The sequence below is a fragment of the Aquila chrysaetos genome, chromosome Z (genome assembly GCF_900496995.4).
Source record: "Aquila chrysaetos chrysaetos chromosome Z, bAquChr1.4, whole genome shotgun sequence".
Classification (NCBI taxonomy): Eukaryota; Metazoa; Chordata; class Aves; order Accipitriformes; family Accipitridae; genus Aquila; species Aquila chrysaetos.
In genome coordinates this window covers 32,414,570-32,436,884 of record NC_044030.1, presented here as the reverse complement: position 1 = coordinate 32,436,884, position 22,315 = coordinate 32,414,570, and the positions used below count along the sequence as shown (strand labels likewise).

The 22,315-nt window shown below is 43.7% G+C and overlaps 1 protein-coding gene across 14 annotated transcripts in view; it reads left to right on the top strand.

Annotated features, from left to right (window-relative positions):
• Window positions 1–22,315, top strand: part of NRG1 (neuregulin 1) — a 478,013-nt gene that overhangs the window by 376,106 nt on the left and 79,592 nt on the right. The gene's annotated exons all lie outside the window — the stretch shown is intronic.

Below are 22,315 nucleotides of genomic sequence, written 5' to 3'. Positions count from 1 at the left end.
CTCCTGAAACAGACTGGGAGGACAGTGGGAAAGAGAGTGTATATGAAGCAGTTAGAGACTGGGAATTATTAATTTAGCAGTTAACTTATAATCTTTCCCTTTCTCTTAAAAGCATAGCACATGTTTCTCTGCACCTTTCCCCTCCTCTAGGAGCTGATTCTTGTTGGACCTGTTTCTCAGACATTGCCACATTGACTTTTGTGGGGCGTTTCAGGAAAGCATTCTGGCTGATGCAGGAGGGGTCAGTTTCCAAATTAGTCTTTGCTCATCCCTAAAGAAAAAAAATATCCAGGGTACCTGGATTAGTTTCCCAGTAGTGATCATAAAGCATCAAAATACCGCATTGCTGAAGTGTAATTTCTTTGACATTCATCATTTTAACCCATCAAATCCGGAGCAGATCAAGCCAGCAATTCCTGAGCCGTGTAAAATTGTACAACTCTAGAAGAGAAGGCAGCATGCCGTTGTGCTGAGAGGACAGGGCTGAGGCTTCCTTTGGATAGCTGCAGTGATCAGAATGAACAACCGTGTTCCATGCAAACTGCCTTGCAGGATCCCATCTCAGTTATTCTCCCTTGTGCCTTCCCTGTAATGCCGCAGGATGGCCACCTTGTAGGTGGTACATACTGGACCTCACCCTGGAGCCCTGAAGTCACTAGAAGTTCGCTACTAAGTTTAGCCTGACCAGGACTGGACTCAGTATAGATATATGGCAGTTGGATTATATATAACATTTTGGGCCAACCACCTTGCCAGTGAAAATGAGCATAAGTACAGTGATTTCAGTGGAGGTCCTTTTGGCTGAGAGTCAGTCCTGAACAGCAATTCCAGAATCGCTGAAAGAAAATTTTAAGTATTCCTGTAGAAGTCCTGCTGCCTTTTGCTTAGACAATGGGTGACAATCAGCCTTCAGATTAAAAATAATTTGTCTGATGGAAACAGCCTAATAGGGAAATATTGCTGTGCAATTAAATGACAGGGGGCTTTGTCTGTGGTAGGTAAGACATTACTTGAATTATTGGGACACTTAACCACCTTTGCAATTATATAGAACTACACTAAGTGATTAATTTTTTTTGTCGCTGGAGCAGAAAATCTTTTTTTTGTAGTGCAAATATTATAAGTGACATCAAAGATATGACAGCAATTTTTACTTCATAAAGTGACCAAGGACCGCCATCCAGTCAAAATGGCCTCTTTTGTGCAAGAGGGAGAAGCAACCAAAAGCTAGTTATCAGGACAACCCTCATCCTCTTGAATTTCCACATGTGAGGCAGGCCTTTATCAATAACATGGCTAACTTCATCTCTGAAGTAAATGAAGGCGATGGGGGGGAAGAGATTCTTTGGAGCAGTCACTGACAAAAAGCTATTATCTGCAATCAGATCCACTAACATCTGGGAAATAAATGGTTGTCCAGAAATTAGGTGATTGAGTTGAGTTTGTTTTTTCACTGTTGCCTTAATTTTCTTAAGATAAATATGTTTTAAGGCATCATAGACTTCCAGATAGATAGAGACTGAAAGGAGAGGAAGAACTGGCAGCAGGTCAAGTTTGGGTTGCTCTGAGGGAGAAGGTTGTGTAGACAGTATTTATTCTAACTGTGGCATGTAATCCTGACTATGGCAAGGGACTGCAATTCCCTGCAAATTAAAATAAGAAAATATAGCTGGAAAAGTACACTGCAGAAGATCTGCCTAAGAATTCAAAAAGGCATGAAAAGAACTTTTTGGACAGCTCTAAAAGCACTGTCTTGGGGTTTTTGAAACAGCTGCGTTTCAAACACATCATTGTGTTTTATGTAGAGCAAAGATTTGTTGGAGAGGTTGACAGATTGCATCAGTGATAACTTTTTTTTTTATGAATGCCTTTGACAGCTATAAAATTCTCAGAGAGATGGCTAGGAAAGTAGCATCTGCAAATTGGATTGTCCCTTCTTTTGCCTCTCAGTATCCTTTTTTCCATTTCAGGCAGGGTGAGGTAACTTGTTCCCAGAAAGCCCCTTTTGTGCTGATAATTTTTTTTTCCAGTGCAGAAACAAAAAAACCCTGACACATCTTATATTCTGTGGCTGATATATTGTTTCTAAACCAAGCCCTTCCATGAGTTTCAAAATCCTTTTCTCTCTTTCTTCTTTCTTTTCTGTCTTACTCAGCATATTCCCCTTAAAGCTGTATCCTTCAAGGTCATAGTCTGCAGAGAGCTAATTGATTCTTCTCTCTCCTGGAGCCTGGAAGAGAAAGAGAAGAGAGGCAATCCTAGTAATTGTGTCTGTGCATTAGATTCAAGACTGGTCTCACTCTTATTATACTTTGCCCTTTATCAATACAGAAATAATCTCTTCCTTTCTGTTTGGTTTACATTTTATATTATAATATCATTTCCTCTTTGCTAAAACAGAAAGGAAAGGTGAATGTTTTAAAGCATTACCATATTTAGGGAGCGTGTCAATATTAGCATAAATACACCAGAGAAGATTTCGTTACAAGCAGCATATAATAGTACGCACTAACCTACAATCTCCCTCCCTCTGAGAAGACGTGCAGGTTGTAAAAGTGCTAACACAGTTCAGGAGCTAAATTTTACCTCTTCCTGCACCATCACCTTTAAATACAATTCCACCCGTTACCGAGGCTGGTAACAGACATGGCTCTGTAGTACTGTCAAAACTGTGTTTCTGTAATAACTGCGTCTATACATCTGCAAACCAACCACTCCGCTCTTTACAGGTCTTCCCACTGTTTTCTCTTTCATTTTAAGCAGATTTCCCCCCAAACCACCCACCCAGGTCCATATAGGCTTGCCTTCCTGGTGTGACAGCTCTGCCGAAGAGTGCAGTACTCCTGCGTTTTGGCTCTGCCCCGAAGTGGAGGTGCCCGAGCCCTTGGCTTTGGGATCACAACTCTCCTGACTTGGTGAGGTGCCACAGCGCACACAAGAGGCAGGGCAGGAGACAGACCACAGCACGAGGACTTTGCAGGAGTGGGTTTCCCTGTGAGCAGAGCAAAAGGCCCGGTAGAGACCAGAGTCCAGAAGATGCACCTCCTTGGCAGCACATCTGCACTGCCCCTGTGCCCTTTCGGCTTCTGTCTTCCCTGGCCACCTCACGTGCTGTGCGCTGATGGGCCAGCTGCACACCTTGCACCACGCTGGTGGCCAGCAGATAACCAACAGGCATGTCTGCATCTCCCTACCTCTGTGCCTACCGAGTTGTGCTGGCTGTAACAGGCAGAGGTGGGTGGGTGGGTGCAGCACCAGACATGTGCATGCCCCCCAGGGACTGGCAGGGCTCCCTCCTGCCTCTCCTGGAAAATGTGGCAAAGGGAGAAAGGGCTGTGCACTGCTGTCAACCACCCCTGACTGGGACTGCTCCCTTCTCCTGTTTCTGATTTCTGCTGCCACTTCAGGTGTGCTGGGCCAGCATCAGCAAAAGCTGCTGCTTTCTCATCTTCAGTGGAGAAAGTGTTAAAAGAGTGCCTCTAAGCACTGGTAGTAGGTGTTTACCTAGGAAGTGGTCTCAGTTCCCCTCCAAAGTTATCCAGGCACAATGGCTGAATTTCTTGTGTCTTTTTAGAGCTAGGAATGGCAAAAATGGAAAGAAAACTAGCCTGTGCCTTGGTTTGGTATCGTACTGTAAATATTCCTTGCAATTTCTCTCTGCCTCTTTCACCTCTGCTTGTTCTTTCTCAGCTCTGCATTTGATGCCGTTTCTCCTAAACACAGAGATTTGTGATGGTCTGTATTTTACCTCCGTGGCAGGCTGGAGGGAGCCTTTCCCTCCAGTTATAGGTGCTGCAGCCCACCTGAAGACTTTAATTTATTGTTCATAGGAGCTTCACACAGTGGTGGGTTTTTTTTTTTCTTGAAACAGTCTAATTCTCACCCATGCTCTGCAGCTCAAATTCTCATCACAGCACTGTAGGGTTGAGTCCATGCCTGGCAGCCTCTGAAAGTGTCAAGGTTAGGGATGTCTCGGAGAGCTGCAGGGGACTGTACTCTCCAGGAGGGGAGAGCAGATGATACAGCACAGGCTATATACCAGCCTTTTCTACACTCACTGTTATTATGCAGGGCAGTGCTGCAGGGGAGATTGCTTTTTCCCCAAAGCTTGAAGATGCAGGAGGAGAGCACCTTAAAGCAGATGTTGCTCAATTTCTGATACAGTATTGATGTTGATTAGCTTCAGACACCTGACTTAAATGCATACATGAGGAAGCTAGGCAGCCTTCAGCTTCCTATTCAGCATAAAGGAAGAGACCTCCCCCAGGCAATTCCCAGCATGACTCTAGCAGGAGTAACTCTCTTTCTCCAATCAGTGTATAGGGAGACTAACCTTGCAATTCAATTTCTAAGTAAGATAAATGTCTGCTACACAATATGAAAACTCGTTTTGAAAGCCATGACTTTTCTTTGATGTGTCCTGTGAATTAACAATGTCTTGTCACAGGGAAGCTATAATCAATCACGGTTAAGATACCAGACAAGTTCTGAGTCTAACTCAAGAGTGTAATAAAGAGATTCTAATCTCAGTGGGCTCTGAAGACACGACTGGGCCTCTGTTAACAAGCAGCAATAAAGCAAGTGCCACTGTACTGAGCCAGCTGCCCTGTATTTCCCTGAAACACTTCTTTCTCTGGTGTCCCAAAGGTCATGATGGCTTACAGACATATATACTTGTGGCAGGAACACTCAGCGTAAAGTGGGATTGGGACTGATGGGGTGGGATTCATAAGGTGCAGCAATTTTTAGGGGGTTCAGGCCCATTAAGCCTTCTAAAGTGATAACTGAGACTTCCTCTCCCCAGCCCAGTTAGTCACACTGTCTTTAAAATGCCCTCAACAACCACAGAGTTTGTTCAGACAAATTTATTTTTTTGTATGTCTACCATTCCCCTTTTTAACATTTATTGCTCACATAGAAACAGTTCTTCTATTTAACATGCAGAGGACTGAACTGATGGGTCCTGCGTTTCTTTCTCTTGGCCAAGCACCCCAAATTCATGGCTTTTAAAACTACCCCATGGGTATGGTTTTTCTTTTGTGCACTGTGCATCATGCGCAGATCATGATGGAGAAAAAGCAGTATTTCCTGAAGTATTTTCTCTTAATAACAGTCTGAATTTCTCGGTGCAAAATAGTAGTCTGCGCTTGTGTTTATTTTTAAAAGCTTTGTTTTACTTTGTAAACTTCACTGAGAATAAGCCATGTATTCATGTTACATGGAACTTCTGCATGGTCTCCCTCCTCATTTATATATGTATACATATGTGAGTATAGAAAATACAATAGGTGTATGGAGTGTATGGCCATTGTTTCTTTATTAAAAATGGCATCTGGGATTACTGCATCATAAGTTTCTAAGCAAAACTGATTAATAATTGATGTTATAACAAAACCCAGGGTTTGGATTTCCACTGCAGAGACTGAAATTATCCTCCTTCAGTATCTACCGTACTTTTAAGTGAACTGTTTTATTTCCTATTCATGCACTGCAAATAAATGCACACAGCAGCCAACCTCATATTTGCAGTGCCTAACTTTTGGGTGCAGAGAAACCTTGGGGAACTTTTTCAGCATCAGATGAGAAGGCATAATTTGGCTTGCTGGCGGCTAAGTAGCAGGCTAATTGTGATGCAGAGCTGGAATGATATAAATGAGCGTTTTCATCATTTGCAGTCTTGCTAATGGAAATGCAATAGATTTGCTGCAGAAATCCAACTCTGAATCAATAGCAGTGCAATGAGGCAGCTGGTTCAGGGAGAGCACATGGGATGCCAATCTGCTGCAGACAGTACCTGGGCAGAGACTCCTCTGGCTCTCTGTCAGGAAAGGGCAGGCAGCTCTAGAGGATGCCACAGCAGGTGATGAAAGACTTCTGAAAGGAAAAAGCCTGCTTCACCTAGGATGGGGTGGTGTTAGGAGAAAAGGCTTTCTCAGACTGAGGGAAGAGAATAGTTTCCTTTGAGGAATTCAGATCTGTTTGGACCCAATAATGTCTTTTTTGTTACAAGGTGCTAAGTTAAGCATGGGAGTGTTTGTGCATCAGGTCATGTTCAGGTCACATGAACTCAAGGAAGGACTGAGTCATGGTGTGTAACTTTGGAGACTGATACACGGTTTTAAAGTATCTCCTGCTAAGGGCTTCTGCTGTTTTGTTCCCCAGGCAGACCACAGAGAAAAGCAGGTGCTGCCTTTTTGTGGATTGCTTTATAGTAGGTACAGTGGCTACCTTTACTATTTATACTGCAGGGAGCCCAGTTTCCTGGAGAGTGAGCACTGTGAATCGCATTTTGATCTTTTATGTTAAAATGCTGTATGAAGTACCACTCAGTAGGAGGTACATATTAAACTCAAGTGCCTGAGCATGATCATTGTTTGGCAATTAGAGAGCTCTTGAAAGCAGCAAGGGAGAAATACCTATGCATTATTTTTGGGCAATGTATTTACACCCTGTCCTGTCTCATCCTGTCTCTCATCCTGCTTCCCCAACCCCAGCAGAGTCTTAGTCACTCAGACAAAAGGAAAGGTTTTAGGTGGGGAAAAATGGGCAGGGACAAATCCGGTGGGACTTGGCTGGCTGCCACTCAGGGCTGCTCTAAGCTAAACCAGAGGCAAGGTCCATCTAGCTCTGGGCAAGATCAATGGTATTGTGGCATCCATCTATTACCTTTGCTCCTGTATTGTTTTATTATGAAAGCCTTATTTTAATATAAATCTTCTCGCAGAGTATATTCAGCTTTTTCACATATGCTTTCACTACCCCCTCCCCCACTTTTTCTTTTTTATATCTATGCTTCATCCTGGAACTTGCTGGCAGTGCATTCTCATAACTCAGACAGCTTTTTATTTTGGCAATGAATATCGCTTCAGTTTTTGAGATGAAAGGAAATCAATACTGGCTTGATAGTCACATGGCACTGGGGGGAGTATATGAAGCTATGATCTTAAGCATGATTCGTGACATAGTTCAGTATTTCTGTGGAATTCCTGAAAGAGATTTGAATTTTACAATTTTTAACAGTCAATTAATTCATGTGATTAGACAGATCAAAGGAGAAAAAAAAGAGTATCAAGCTCGTTCAAAAGCTTTTCTCTTATGCAAAAAAAGAAAAGACTCAGAGCTTATAAAATATGACTTGAATCTTTCAAGGTGGTAACTGGAAGCAAGTGTAAAGCTGCTAGAACTAGATCTTGAGAAGAGAAACTTACGTTTTTCACTGTACTAAATTAATCTGGATAATTAAATTAGCTTTTCGGTTGAACAAAATGGCCTGAATTTTCACTGGCATAAAGGTTCTCAGGTCTGTAGCCCTGTAAGACCTAGCAGAGCATTGGGATGCGCTGATCCATGACCTACATGACATAGAGTATCTTCCTGACTAAGGTTGTGTTGTGAAGACTGAGAGCAAGACAGTGTCTGTCTTTTCCCTTATTCTAGTTTCTCTTTTAAACAGAACCACCTACTTTGACTTTGAAAATATGTGTTTGTATTCTGGCCATTTGTTCATTTACACCTTTCTCTCCTAGATTAAAAAGCTCTTCCATGCCATGTATTTTCCCTTCACAAAGGTGCATATACACTGTAATCAGCTCAGCTTTGGATAAGCCATTTTGACAGGACAGGCAGGCTGAACTCCATAATTCTCCCCATGGAGGGAATTGTTTTCAGTCCTTGAATTATTTTATCCCCCTTCACGCTTTCTCAGTTTTCAGATAAATACAGCTATAATTTTTATATGATACTTACACATGGGCTGGTCCAAAATCCTAACAAAGGACAACAAAATATGTTCAGTGTCTTGATCACTGTTCGGAAGCACTCAAGATGCATGAAGTAGTGCACCAGTGTCTGTTTAAGTGGTAGATCAGTAATAATGTCCAGTCAGAGCAGAAGACCCATGTCTCACAAATGCAAGGGTCCTCACTGTCCTGCTTCTTGACCCCCAAAGTCGCATGCTGCTTCTTACTGAGGTAAAACAACAATCCTAAGGGCCTGTCAAGGGAAGAAAAGACAAATATTGCCCAGACTTGGCAATGCTATGTGCCTTTTAGGAGGAGTTTCAGCTCTCTCATTCCCCAGCTGGTTCTGTCCTGCTCTGAAGGATGCCCTCAGCAAGGCTTCTTGGGTGAACAGCAGGACAGTTCAATGGTTTTAACTGTGGAGGCTCCCCTATTTGCTTGGCTTCTGCTCATGCTTTCAAAGATTTCTCCCTCTCTGCCCTGCTGACACTTCTCCCATTATTGGCCCAAGGACCATTGCATCAGTTTGCCTTTCATTCAGTTTATTGTCTCAGCTCCTCCAACATTTGGTTCTTCCTTCCAAAAGCAGAAACAGCCCCAGAGCATGCATTTGTGGGAGGGAAGGATTTTGGTGTTTGTGCATCACTCCTGTCTACCCAGTTTAAAAACACTTTCCTTATGTGATGGATTCTTTTGCATTTCTGTCCTACAGTGGGTCTGCTGCATGGACTCAGCCTGATAGGTTGCATGATGCCCAAGCACCTTTTATCATCACAGGACATGGGAATTAAGGAGCATGATCATATCAAGAAAGTCACAATGGCTAATAATTTCAAGATAGTTGGGATTTTCAAGACATTTTTATATTTTCAAGATAGATAGGTTTTCTTGGGCTGTCGGTGTGCTCAGCAGGACAGTTAGCAGTGTGAGGGTAATACTGCCTTAGCAAGGGAATGAAGTATATCAGGGTGAGAGAAACAACTGTAGGGGACTGGAAGAATGATCATTTCTGTATCTAGTCTGAGCTGGTCAAGGAACAAACTAGTGAGTGTGTTGTTAGAGTTTTAGGAATTAAAGAGCACAGGATAAGAGGGATGACAAAAGACTCCCTGCCATGTTGATACAAGGGGTTGGAGAGGCTTGAGCTCCTACTTGCAAGAGAGGAACATCATTAAGTAGCCAGGAAAGTGCCAGGAAATTGAGAAGTGATTATATCTGCCAAGCACAGGAGGGCAGGGGTGGTCTGATCCTTTCTTGACCGGAAGAAAGCAGGACGAATCTGTTCCCCAATGCCACAGGTTCCTGCAGTCTGCCTGGGACTTGCAGGAGATCCCAAAGCAGCTTTTCCCCCTGCTGAGGGGCTGGACTATGAATGCAATCATCCGTTCTTTGGCGATGCTGCATTTCTAAGGGAACATCTGCAGGGCAGATCCTCTTGCCATCCAGCCGTGCTGAGTACAGGCTCTTCACTGACGCCAAGATCCAAGTAAGTGCCCTTCGTGCCCTGCTTTCCCCAGCCTCCCCAAGGGCCGGAGCTACTCTGCTCTGTCTGCAAACACTGCGAATTGTCTCTCTGTCATTGAATTCCTTCCCCATCACTTTGTTCAAAAGCCCTCAGTGCACTCCAGCCATTGCCTCATGGAGGTTAGTCAGCCCACCCTTGCTTTTGGAGACATTGATTTAGTGATAGCATTAATAGATTTTTAAGGTTATCAGTAACAATTTTTGCAAACTCCTTCAGCTATGTAATTTTTGGGACGTATGGCTGTGTCTGTATTTTGTTTGTGAGCAAAGAAAGGCTGTGTTTCACAATCAGAAAGCCAATAAACACATTAGCACACAGAGTCTTTTTTTCAGAGTCAGTTAACAGAAAGATTCTCCTTTTGCTTTATAAAATGGTATCTGGCCAGTAAAGCCAAAAAATACATTGTGTTTTGAACATGTGAAGGTTCAAGAACATGGCTAGCAACCTCTCCGTTGCTTGCTAGCTCCAAGCATTTGAATTCACCATGCTGTAGAGATTAATGGAGATCTCTCAGATAAGTAGCTTTTCAAGTAACCCTGTAATTTTCCTAATTGTTGCTAATTGATTGTTTAGTGTATGCAGTTTTTACTTCTCCAAATTTGGAGGAAGGATGAAAAAGACATGTTCTGTATGTGTATTCAGATAGCTGCTACAAGCCCAGGAAGCAGATTTGCTAGCTGTGAATCAGAGGAAGTATCAGTTCCCTCAAGCCACTTCGCTGGGCAGAAGCTGGCAGAGGAGGGGGCTGAAGAGAAAGAAAACAGAAAAATATTCTGACGCTTCCTGAACAGGACTGAAATCCAGCAAGCATGGCATGTCAGTATGCCAGCATTCAAAGAAGAATTTGGTATCTAAATTGACTTGCCCCTAACAGATATCTAGCAGGTTCCCCAAGTTGCAGAGTAATACATGGTTATGCTCTGCTTTTGCTTTTGCAGGTTACTTATAATGTCTTCTCAGGGCTATTACTGATACACCAGCACTACATCTGATGTTAAGTTACATTTCACTCATATATTAATTTTCATACATTACTCTGTTTTACAAAAGGTGATGGCATAGTAACAAAATATTCCTGATAATTAATCCAAAATGATGACTTAACAGAAACACTGACAAAGTTTTTAAAAAACACAGCTTGTAAATGTCATTCAAGCCATGTAAATACTGTCCCTGCAGAGGAAGACTTAAAAATGTTAGTCAATAGAGAAAGATCAGACAAATAACTTGACCATGACTTTTGTGTAATGACAGGTCATGTAAGAGAAAATTTGGCATGTTAAGGTCTGGCAAGGAAACACTGCATCATGTGAGAGTGAGCTGAAAATAGATTATTCAAGCTAGAAATTAAGCACGGGGTTTTTTAAGAATAAGCATGTACAACTGCTGGAATTTTTACTTTGGGGGTTAACTGACCTCCAGCAACCACATGGGAAGAATGCGTGTCCCAACCAGTAATGTCACCAATTGCACCACGGTAACTTGCTACCCCAAAGTGACTGATTCATATCCCAGTCTTATAGAGAGAAAAGCTTTAGCAAGTTCAAATCCCACCCTCTAGTGACTTTGGGTGAATGCAAATTTCTTCAAGTTTACAATAATTACTTGAAACAACTCTTTACCTACATGCTGACTCTAGTTTTCGCTGAAAAGTTCAGGACGGAAAATGCTGTCTACCTTTCTAATTGCAGCTTGACCTCTCTGTGCTTGCATGTAAAAATAGAAGAAACCTCGGAATGATTATTTGAAATCTTGGAATGACCGTTTGAAATCTAACACTAATTCTGCTTTAAATTCTGCTAATTTAAAGAGGATTGTGTTCCATTCTTGTGGGCATCTCATGCGGTGAATATTCATAAAGCATAAGAAGACTATGTAGCAGAAGGACCACAAATCACAAATCTAGACATAGCTGTAAAACTGTGAGAGCTTCTGGGGATGTTCACTTGCTAACAGAGCTTTTAAAGTTGTCAATTTGTGACTTCCCATGTGTGATCTCAACCTCAGTCTTTCCTGTGCTTCATTTACTCGCACTGTTAGTGATCTGCCCTTTTCATTGCTTCAGAAGCCTTCAAGCTCATGCTGCTTGGCATTCTCGGCAGACTCGGACCCAGAGATCTGCTCCTGAAGGCAGCTCGTGTTTTGAATTATGCATAAGTCCATCACAGAGGGGCTGCACTTCAAGGCTCCTTTTTGGGTGTGGTGATGTAAGGGAGTCTAAGTAATACAGTGACACTTCTCATTTTTCATGTCCTAGCTCGGTTAAGAGCAACCCTTGAATTGTGTCATTTTTCTCCCATGTGACTGTTTAATCACCTGAGAGAGTACCAGCCAGAGTTTTGTGGTAAGATTGATTATACTCCCAACAAAGTGCTTCCTTCAGCTGAGCGCCGGGAAGTAGCCGGTTTAGAAGCTAATGGGCTTCAGTCTGAAGGGGAAATGGCAACTGTGATTGAAATGTCAGTGCGGTGCATGCCAGTCCTTTGGGCTGCGTGCTGAACAGTACTGAGATCCTGGGGACGTTGTTCAGGTTTCCACATGGGGAGAGATATTCCCGAGCTGGACTACACAAAGTTGTGCTATGGGGAGCACTTCAACTTCTCCTTTGAAAGCATCAGGGGGGTGGGTGTGGGAATATCCAGACCTGCAAGTAGAGAAGGATGTTGCTGCAGATGTAACGATGATTTTGTTCACACTGTTAGCCTGCATTGCCATAGGGCTGGTGCTATGAGGTTTGTAATATCGCTGCTGGCATCAGCGAAGTGTGCTGCAGGACCAGCTAGGACCCCAGTTTACATGGCATGAGACGAAGAGAACTGTAATGGTGTGATCTTCCACTAAGACCCCCCAACACACATTTTGACAGCAGCCTGCACTCATATCCATTACAAGCCTGGGAGAGAACTAAGGAAATACACTCACCAGCCCCATTTTACAGAGCGTGAGTCAATAATAACATCATAGGTGACAGTTTACAAATGTTTTGCCTTGCTTGGGTGAATTCACAGTCTCTGCGTGCCAACAGCTTCTCTTACAGAGGCCTCTGTGATTTACCCAGCATCACAATGGAAACTTGTGGCAGCACCAAGAATGAAGTCCCACAGCCTGAGAGGCAGCTGTCCTCTCTTTAAAGGGTAGCACGTACTAATGAAAATCCAGGAAAAAAGGGGAGAAAAGTCACAAATAAAGGCTAGTAAATATGGTTGCATTAAGATACAATGAAGCAAAAATCATTCCAGAATCCTTCAATTCCAGAGGGCTGGGGTTTTTTTAGTTTGTGATAAGAAATACTGTTTAAAGTACATAGGAAGACAATACGTCTTCACTGTTAAAAGATACTCCTTTCTGGCATTTATCACTGAAAAGGAATGAAATAAATGTAAACAAAATCAGATCATGACATTTCAAGTTAGGGTGTTTTTCTGTCATTGCTTCACTGAATGTAATAGACTGTTAGTTAACGGCTTCCTTCAGAAAAAAAAATAGCAATGTTGCACTTCATTGACATTTGACAATTTAGCCAAAGTCTGGGGATCACATTTCCCAAAGTTGAGAGCTTTGAATGTTGAAGACTTGTTGTTCACCCTTTGGCTGAACCTCAACCAGCTGCAGGGCCTGTTTGTTTGTTTGTGTTTGTTTCTGGTTTTGTTTTCTTTTTTTGTTTGTTTGTTTTTAATAGAGATTGATTGCTTCTTTCCAAATCTTTGCTAGTTCCAATTTTTGTGCATAAATACGCAAAAACAGCTGCTCATTTTGAACACTATCTGCTCCTACGGCTGTTTTTTCACTGTCTGGTGTTTAGCACGGGTCCAGACCTCAGTTCCTTAGCCACTCAAATTTAGCAGCCTTGACTTGCCCAAAGCAAGGGTGCAGGAATGACCTTCATACCATCACCTCCTGTGTCTCTGGCCAGGGGATTTCTTCCTGGGCAGCAGTCACCGCATGGCTATCCTGCTTGGGCTGTGGGAGGAAGAAGCCCGTGCTGTGCCGGACGGAGGAGCGCAGTGGTGGGGAGGAAAAGGAGCTGTAAAGGGTCTGCCGCCCCGTCACAGTGGTGGTGGCAGGGTGCCAGCCCTGTGGCCAGGAGGGAGGGCAGTTCCCACAGCCCTGCTCGGGGAGGGTGCAGGCACCCAACAGGTACGCAGTGTAGGGATGGCTCCAGCTCACTGGGCAAAAAGGCAGTCCCTTTAGATAGGAGAAGACGGGACATAAGCACTCTCTGAACACCCATGGGGGACTCACAGGTCTCAGTGCAATCCTTTTGGCAGAAACCCCCCTCCTTGCCGGTCAGCCCTGTCCAGAAAGATCTTTTAGCTTTGCCCTTCACTATTGTCATTACTGTAATAAATTGAGGATAATTGCTTGGCTTGAAACAGCTCTGCCTTCTGCTGTGTAGGTGGGGAAATGATGCCAGGAACAATCCTTTCTTCTCCTGCCAGTTTGCTTTTCTCTGCAGCAGGGATGCTATACATACCAGTTCTGTATAGTTGCTGCTGTTAGCAAAAAGCAACCTAAGCACTGCCTCAGCTAGAAATGCAAGATTGATTACATTAGATGTGGTTTTTTCCCAGTGTCCTGCATGAAATCAGCTCCTGAATAGGCTAATGCCATTGCTTCAGAGTGGAAAATGCCAATGTTAATACAGGGTTTGTTACGGATAGACGGCTCGGTACAGAGCACAAATGCATGGGATTGGGTCACTGCCAGACTTGTATCTGAGGAGGGAGGTCAAATGAAGGTTTGTATGTGATGATATTTCCTATACCAAACTCAGCATGTGACCAGTTGCTAGGACACCCCAGGGAGCTGTATCCTCTAGGTCTGAGTTCAGCTCTGCTATGATGCCATTTACAGAAGACTCAAACATGTTTTCAGCCATGGTCCAAATTATTCTGCTGCTTCATGGTGAGGGCAGGACACCATGACAACACTTTAAATCTCACTTTAAAATGAAACAAGTCTTCCGGAAAGTGTCTAGTTTGAAAATGCAGGGAAATTACTGGAAGCAGAGCAGAGCACATGATGCCCACTGCAGGGGCAAGAGCCTCTGCATGATCCTTGAACGCTGCAACAGGGAGGGATCCTACCTCATTTTGGGACAACGCACAATATCCAAAGGCAGCAGCCCTCTGCTGCCTGGCAGTCCAGGCCCTCTGCTCTGCTGGCCCAGCATCAGTGATGGTGGAGACTTTAAGGGATTTTGGCATGGCTCTAGAGCTGGGAGATCAAGTTCTGCTTTGCCCTTGCTCTGTGATGCTCTTCTCCAGTGGTTCGCTGGGCAGAGAGAAACTGGCCATACCAAGCCGTACGAAGCCAGCGTACTGCCCAGGTGAGACTGTGGTTCTTGGCTTTCGGGGGATGGGTATGCAAATGAATGGGTGAGTGTGTTTTCCACCCATCTTATCTCCCAGCCTTAGAGTTCAGTTTCTGAGTGTTCCTGTATGATCAGTGCAGCCTCTCACTTATAAACGTCATGGCTGGCCACGGGGCTACTCACAGCCAGAATGGAGACTTGCACAGAGCTGGAGTGAAACTTACAGTTCAGAGGGGTGCCCCAAGAGGGAGAGAGTGATGCTGGTCCATGACCTGTCCCTAAGGAGTGCTGCACAGAGCTTCTCATCATGCTCCCATGTCCCCAGCCCCCACATGCTGCACAGCATCTCATTCGTGGCACGCCTTTGCTGTTAACACATCTTCCACAGCAGACATTGCTAGGGGTGAATGGTGGATTCACATGGTAACCTGGAGATGCTTGAACAGCAAATTACATGCTGCCTCTTAGGTGAAGACTGGTGCTAGGGTACCAGTACAGGGCTGTACACTTGGTTGGCTGTTGTTCAGGACCACAGGCTGTGAGGAGGTCCTAATCCTTCTTCAAAGTTTGGCCATGCCAACATAGTTAAATTCTCTGGGTCAGGATGTGCTAGTTCTGTACACTTTTTACATGTTTTCCTGGCTGTTGCACATTCTCAAGTCACAACCTATATCCATCCTGCACCCCAAGTACTTTTAGGTAAATGCAAGAGGAGTAGTGGACTGTAAGGCAGGCAAACAGCAGCTCTGAGACTTCTCAATATCTTCTGTTACTGGGCAGGGTTGCACATTTTGTGGAATGCTGCAGTCCACAAGGCATGAGGCAAAATGCTACACCCCTTTTAGACACCAAGCAATAAAGAACCATTTGGCTCACAAACTACCAGCAGCCAAAGTGATGCTCTGCCACACGACGCATCTGTTTTGCATTCAGACCAGGCAGAAAGGAAACGCACTGTAGGCTATTTTTAACATTTCAGATGCATTGGTGGGTATGGCAATGGGCTGATCTGTCATGATCATGTCAAAATCAGGAAGGAGGAAAGATACCTATTTTTTCATAGCTACTTCTACAGGAGAGTGCATGTGTGAGTTAGTACCTGTTTAATGAAGCTGTAGTTTTAGGCCTGACTGCTAAGCTGTTTCCAAACACTCTGGAATGTCCAAGCGCCTGTTTTCATTTACTTTGTTGTTATGATCTCTGGGGCTGGTGTGGACTTTTACAGATATTAAATTTTAATATCCAGAAGATAATTGAGAAACATGGATTCAGGGTGTTGTGGGTGGTGGCCTTATATGGCATGGCCCTGTCCTTTCATCCTTCCTTAGAGCTTTGAGAACCCAAAACCAAAAACATCTGTAGTAAACAAGGTTTATTGTCTTATTGCTGTCACTGATATTCGTGATTAACTGTCTGTGTCTTGACTACCCTCATCTACTTTGTATTTCCAAGGCACTGGTTTTTTTGAGAGGTCCCTTGCTTCCTGAAACATTTCAGTGGTATATTGTTTCCTAATCTCAATGCCTTATATCACGTCCTGGTTATCTGACACTTCTAGAGAATGACAAGGAAGCTAAACGTTCTTTATCTATTACCTTGGGACATGGCTAAGACCTTCTTTCACTTACAGATTCAAGATCTTTATGGGGGAGAGGGGGAAGTTGCCATTGCTTCTCACTAGGCTAAAATTACTATATCATTATGGAGATTAAATACAATAATCTTGAATGCTCTTAGTGTATTAGCTTTGCCTGATTCCAACTAAGAGCTGGTGGAACAATATTTCCAGGGGACCATCTATTATTCATCTCTCTTTCTTCCGCTAAATGAAAGACCATAGACACGGAGAGTAACTAGTTTTACTTTTGCTTCAAAAGAAATGCCATGCTGTTTCATCTTTTGTGGTACAATTGAGTCAGGTCCTTTTGGAGATCTATGTAACAATCTGTTCTTTCCGTGGCGGGGGAGGCCATCATTTATTCTAGCTGAAAAGGGCTTCTTAGGAGTATAAGACATTAACAGAGAACAAGCTACAAGGTTTCATAAATCTCCAGAGATAGATAGAGAGCTCTCTAGTAAATGAGGATTCTCGTACAGCCTCCCACTCCCTTTCCCAGTCTGTTGCCAATTTTAGGGACAACAGTTATAGCAGACCTTTCCTACTGATGTTTTGCTCAGTTTCTCTCACACGGTTCTGCTCAGCTCTGTAATTGCTTCTCATAAAATGCATTTGTCTGCATAACTCCTGCTTTGTCATTCCTGCAGTGCAGGATCTCACTGGTGCTAATGAACAGAGCTCTTGCAAACTCAGGAGCACGCAGCAACAGGGAACAGTGCTGAAATCCCATCAGGGCCTGGATTGTCACAAAAGGGTATTGCATTGTGCAATAGTTGTCCAGGGCAGGACTTTTCCAAGCCATGTACTGACGGAGCTACTTAGGTATCACAAATAGTATATGTGCTCCCACAGGGACTGAATGTGACCTGAATGAGGGGCAGAACTAATTAGCCCACTTCACAGGCATGACGGTGCTGTTTTGAGGGATGCAGTGCCCTGGGCAGCATGGGCAACAGGGTCTGTTCTCTCAGGCCTGGCATGGCAGCATCTCTTCATGTTCACCCTTTTGTCATCGTGGATGTGGCCAACTAATTGCAGCATGTTTCCCAGGCTTTTCAAATGTGTGCCAAGTCATACTGCTCTGCCTAGCCAACTGGGAGAGAGACAGTGTTCAGACCCCATCACTGCCTGCTGGATGAGCTAGATTAGATGTAGCAGCCTCTGCTGTAGCTCACAAACAGCAGGGATCAGCAGGAAACAAGTGGGTTAAACTGCACCTACAACCTGGTGTAGGATAATCTCCTTCCCAGTCTTGTGATTGGTGAATGCAGCCTCTCCCAAAGTGCTGAATATTTGTGAGATGATGAGATTCAGCCCTGGGGGGCTTTGACATTGCATCCTCCAGGGTAAAGCAGCTCTACCCTCTGCTCTGACTCTAGCTGTACTCTTTTTTGAAGACTGCAAAAAGACAGACCTCAACAGGACCGGAACTGGAAATGATGCAGATAGATAGATGTAGCTCCTTTGGGCTTCTGTTGTAGGTCAGTATAACATTTCAGATCCTGTTAATAGCTTGCTAATGTGTGTTTATTATTACTAGCATTATAAGGTATGTCTTAAGGTCTCCTATGCCAACAAATTGAGATAAGAGGCAGAGCCCGTCCTTTAAAGTGCCATACCACACAAAGCCAAGGCAGATGAAGGGCTGAAGGGGAAAGCAGTGTGACCGAGCTCATGCTGTGAGTCAAAAGCAGGACAGAGAGCTGAATCTAAGGCTCCCGGGTTAGGTCTTCTCTGCTGACACTACCTTTTCCCAGCTCCTGCTGCTGGACCAGCAGCCTTTTACCAAAGTTACTGCTGACACAGCCAAAGCTGGTCACCTCCCATACACACTCGAACAGCTCCCTGCCTTTGAATAGCACACTGGGAGGCTGTGACTTGACAGACAACCAGCTTTGGGAGGACTGGGACGAACATACCTTATCCAGCTGCTGCCAAGTACCGTGATCTCAAATCAACTCTGCTGGTTCAAATGTGTTCCAAAGGTAATTGTACAGGCAGGCTTTTGTGTGGTCCAGGTACTGCCTGCCCCTCCACATCCGGCAGAAGACCACTAAAGAACAAGTAATGAGTAAAACAGGTATGTGCACATCTTGTTGTGGTGCTGGAAATTAAGAAATTCAGCACAAAGTCTTAAGGGAAAGGATAAGAGGCAGTAGTTGTCACGTAGCAGCTTTGAAAGGTCTTGGCTTTGCTTTGGACCAAAGGCTAGTAGAGGGATTCGGAGGTACAGGGCAGAAAGCTGCAGGTTTAAGCCTCAGCAGAAGCAGTGTGTGCTGACCCCGATGCCTAGCCAACAACAAACCACTTCCCAAGCAGGCTGGATGTCCCTTATGCAGCCCAGCTAAAAGCTGAGTTTGTAACTATCCCTTATGGGCACATGTGAAGAGAGAGCAGAAGGCTGTCCCATGGCTGCAACAGCCCAGCTCAGTCTGCAGCGCCTGCTGGTTCAAGCTCTAATTGTACGCAAAACCCCTACAAAAACAAAGACACAGCTGCTGGCCTGTTTTGTGTGGCAGCCCTTAGTTAATGCTGTGTAATGTGAGAACTGCTCCATGCCAAGACCACTGTGTCCCTCCTTCCTCCTGCCTCCCTCCCCACCACCAGACACATCTCTAAGCTCAAAACCTGCCCCAGATAAGGAACACATCAGGGCAGATTTTGCATGAGTGGACAGGAGTAAAATCCCTCACAGCACAGGCTTCGGTCTGCTTCATATTACCCACCTGGAAATGGTTAGGCTTATGGCTATCTCCTTCTTTGATTATGCAAGTTTACGTATTGCACATACTCCAGACCTGCAGCAACGCCTGCAGAGGAGTATAGCAAATTAACCTCTCTATACTAAAGTGTGATATCCCCTCCCCTGGGGCAAATTTACACCGAACCCTCCTATACACACAGACAGCAGTGAAAGGCACTGAGGGAACGGCACTGAGGCTGACATTAAAAGCCATGGAAGATATATGCTCACCTATTGCTGATGGATGCTCCTTCTGTGGCAAATTGCTGGGACGGGCTGGTAGCGAATGAAGTTGTAGAAATCACCCTATGCAGAAGGAATTGTGGCCCATACATGACAAATGTGTTCTCTCTCCTCTCTCTTTGTCCCCCTAAAAGCTGTACGAGATGGAGGCTGGGAAGGAAGAATGGATCCATTTTACTCCAGGGGGTGTTAGACCCTTTTAGCAAATCTCCTTAGGTGTCAACCACCTTATTAGGTATTTAAATCCCTCTGAAAAATCTGCCCATGGATTAGATAAAGGTTGCACTGCCCCTGAAAAACAAATTCTGCAGGTGCAGCCTTGGTCCACTGCTTCCCATTAAACCTCTCCCAGTTCAGGGAGAATAGCAAGCAAGTAAAAAATGAAATCCGGCATTGCTTTCCACTGCCTTCCTGCCTGCAAAAGGGAGGTGATAAGGGCCATGGCTCTTGCTGCAGTAGCACATTTTCCCCACAGCATCTGTTCTGCCGTTATTTACCTAGGTTGGTGATAAAAGCTCCTGCTTTTGTGAATTCAACCAGCATAGATGGTGTGAGCTGTCAGTTGGATCACGGCCCTGATTTGGTCAGCGGTTTTCAAAAAATACTAATGACTATTGATTAAAGATATGCAAACATTAATTAAGATAGCTGTTCTTTGGAGATACCTGCTTTGGAATAAAAAGCACCTCGGAAACATAGACAGTTAGAACAATTGTCTTAGAAGTCATTTGTAGCCAAGTGATATGCTCCACCAATGCAGCACTTAAAAGATAAGCAATGGAGAGTGGCTTGTAAAATCCATCCAGATACAGACACCGGCTGTTCTGCAGGGGCCAACACTTAGGCTATTACCACGAGGCTTTTAGTACTCAAAGCTTTCTTGACAAAGTATCAGCCCGTTCAGTCCTGATACTACTTGAAAATCTGTACTTCTTTCCCCTGCAATTTTATTTTTTTATTAATTTCTAATTGTGATGATTGCAAAAATAAGCTTGAAAATCTGGGCAGCTAAAGTTCAAAAATGCAGAGGCCAAAAACTAATGTGTCATTTTAAGAGACATTTCCATTTTCATGCCAATTTCATGATTTTTGAACACTTAGAATTGGCAAGACAGACTGTATAACCTTTTATTGAGAACACATGCTCCAAATCTTGGCATCTTCAGGAATCTGGATTTTAATAGAATTTTTTTTTTTTTTTTTTTTTTTTTGTTACAATAAGACATATTTAGGTTCATTTTATTTTATGGCAGGCTCTTCAGGCCAGATTTCTGCATGACTTTTTCTTTAAATAACTGTCCTTGTTCTACAGTGTTCAGTTTGGCTGAATAAAATGTAAACAGGCCCATACAAGTTATTAATGGAATATCTGGATGATGTTACAAATGTCTAAAAACCTCTAGAATGTTTCAGAAACACGTAGGGTAATTTTTGAAACTTCCTGGAATTACTCCACTAATCGTCTTTTCCCACAGGAAATGACTATTCTATCCCCAGCAATAAACATCCGGCATCCTCCAAATGACACTAAGCTGATGAATTGTGAATATTGCTTTCCCCGCATCCCCACACAAAATTTCATGTGCTCATATGCATATGTACATGCACACACACACTATGATCCAAACTCAGAACATTTTGCCAAACACAGCGTCGAGACCTTTGTCTCTCCTCACTAATTCCTCTACCATCTCAAGAGCTGCATGTCCCATGTTGCACAGAAGGTCATATTCACAAAATATAACAACCCTCCCTCTGCTGAGTCTGTAAAGTAAATCTGAGCCAACCAAATGGTTTTATCAGCTGCCCCAAGCAGACTGGTAATTTTTGCTAAAAACTGAGTCGCGCTTGCATTATAAGCACACTTTAAAAACTAAACTACTTTTGCTCTATTGTTTAGTGTTAGTAGTGTTTTTAACGTAAGAGTTTAAAAGTTAAAGAGGGCAATTGACTCAAGGTTTATTTAATTAATATCCTTCTACCAGAAGAAGCGTGGAGTAGGTTGTCTGAACAACCTTCCTTGAAAATGAAGAGGGATGGCCTGCTGGAGGGCTAGCCTCTCCTGCGCACTGAGCTGCATTTGAACTGTGAAAGGGTAAATTCAAACAGCATGTGTCTGACATCAGTAGGGAAACTCCATATCCCAGCAAAATCAGAGTTTGGCACACAATGATCTGTTGCAGCAGTAGCATTACATTGTTACACTGCTAAAGCCAGAGTAATGATCTAAAGTTTAAATGCATATAATATCTGTTGCCCTGTTTAAGCATTACTGATCTTGAAGTTATTCGCTCCTTTATGTTCATGTGTTCATATGTTCATGCTTATGTTTAGGGTGATTGTTGCTGTCCTCTGGACTCTCCCTGGTTTGTCCACATCCTCCTTCAAAGAGCAGTCTCAAGTCTTGCAGGGGAGGCTTACTGATGCAGCACAGCACTGGATGTGCCTTTTCAGCGGCTTTGTTGTTTCCCACCATTTGTGATCCGTAACGACTCAGATGTCCTTTCTTAGAGTCATTCATCCCCACCTGTGCGTATGTAGTTGATTCATTCTGCTTATTTGTTCCCACCGAGCAGCATCTTTCTCCTGTCTTTCAAAATCCATTTTCATGAAGAGACTGCCTGCTATGCATTCATATTCTCAGGACCATAACTGAACTTCTCAACCTTTACAGTTTTGCCAGTGTGTGACACAGGCCATAGCAATGTGTGACAAATGACAGAAATGTGGAACACTTGTGCCCCGTTGCATAGCATGCTGTAATTGACAGATTATAATCGTTTTTAACCATAAAAACTGTTTACAGAGTGCTTTTTCAGAGAGCGTGAGTCACATAAACCAGTTTGTGTCACTTACTTGTTTATATGTGATTTGAAAAATAGGTTTTGTGGCCAAGATATCTGATGGCTCTGGCCAAATTATCTGATGGCTGAGGCAGAGGGTCTCAGCTGGGAATCTCCATTGGTACCTGCAAGAGTGGGATGGTGGCCAAAAGAGGAGACACTATCCCACTGACTTAGTCCTATGTGTGTCCTCTTCTACAACTCTACAGCTGCTCCTGCCCCTTCCCACAGAAGTTGGACCGGGTGTAACCATTCGTAAATGTGCTACCATCTTCTAAAGCCTCTCCCTC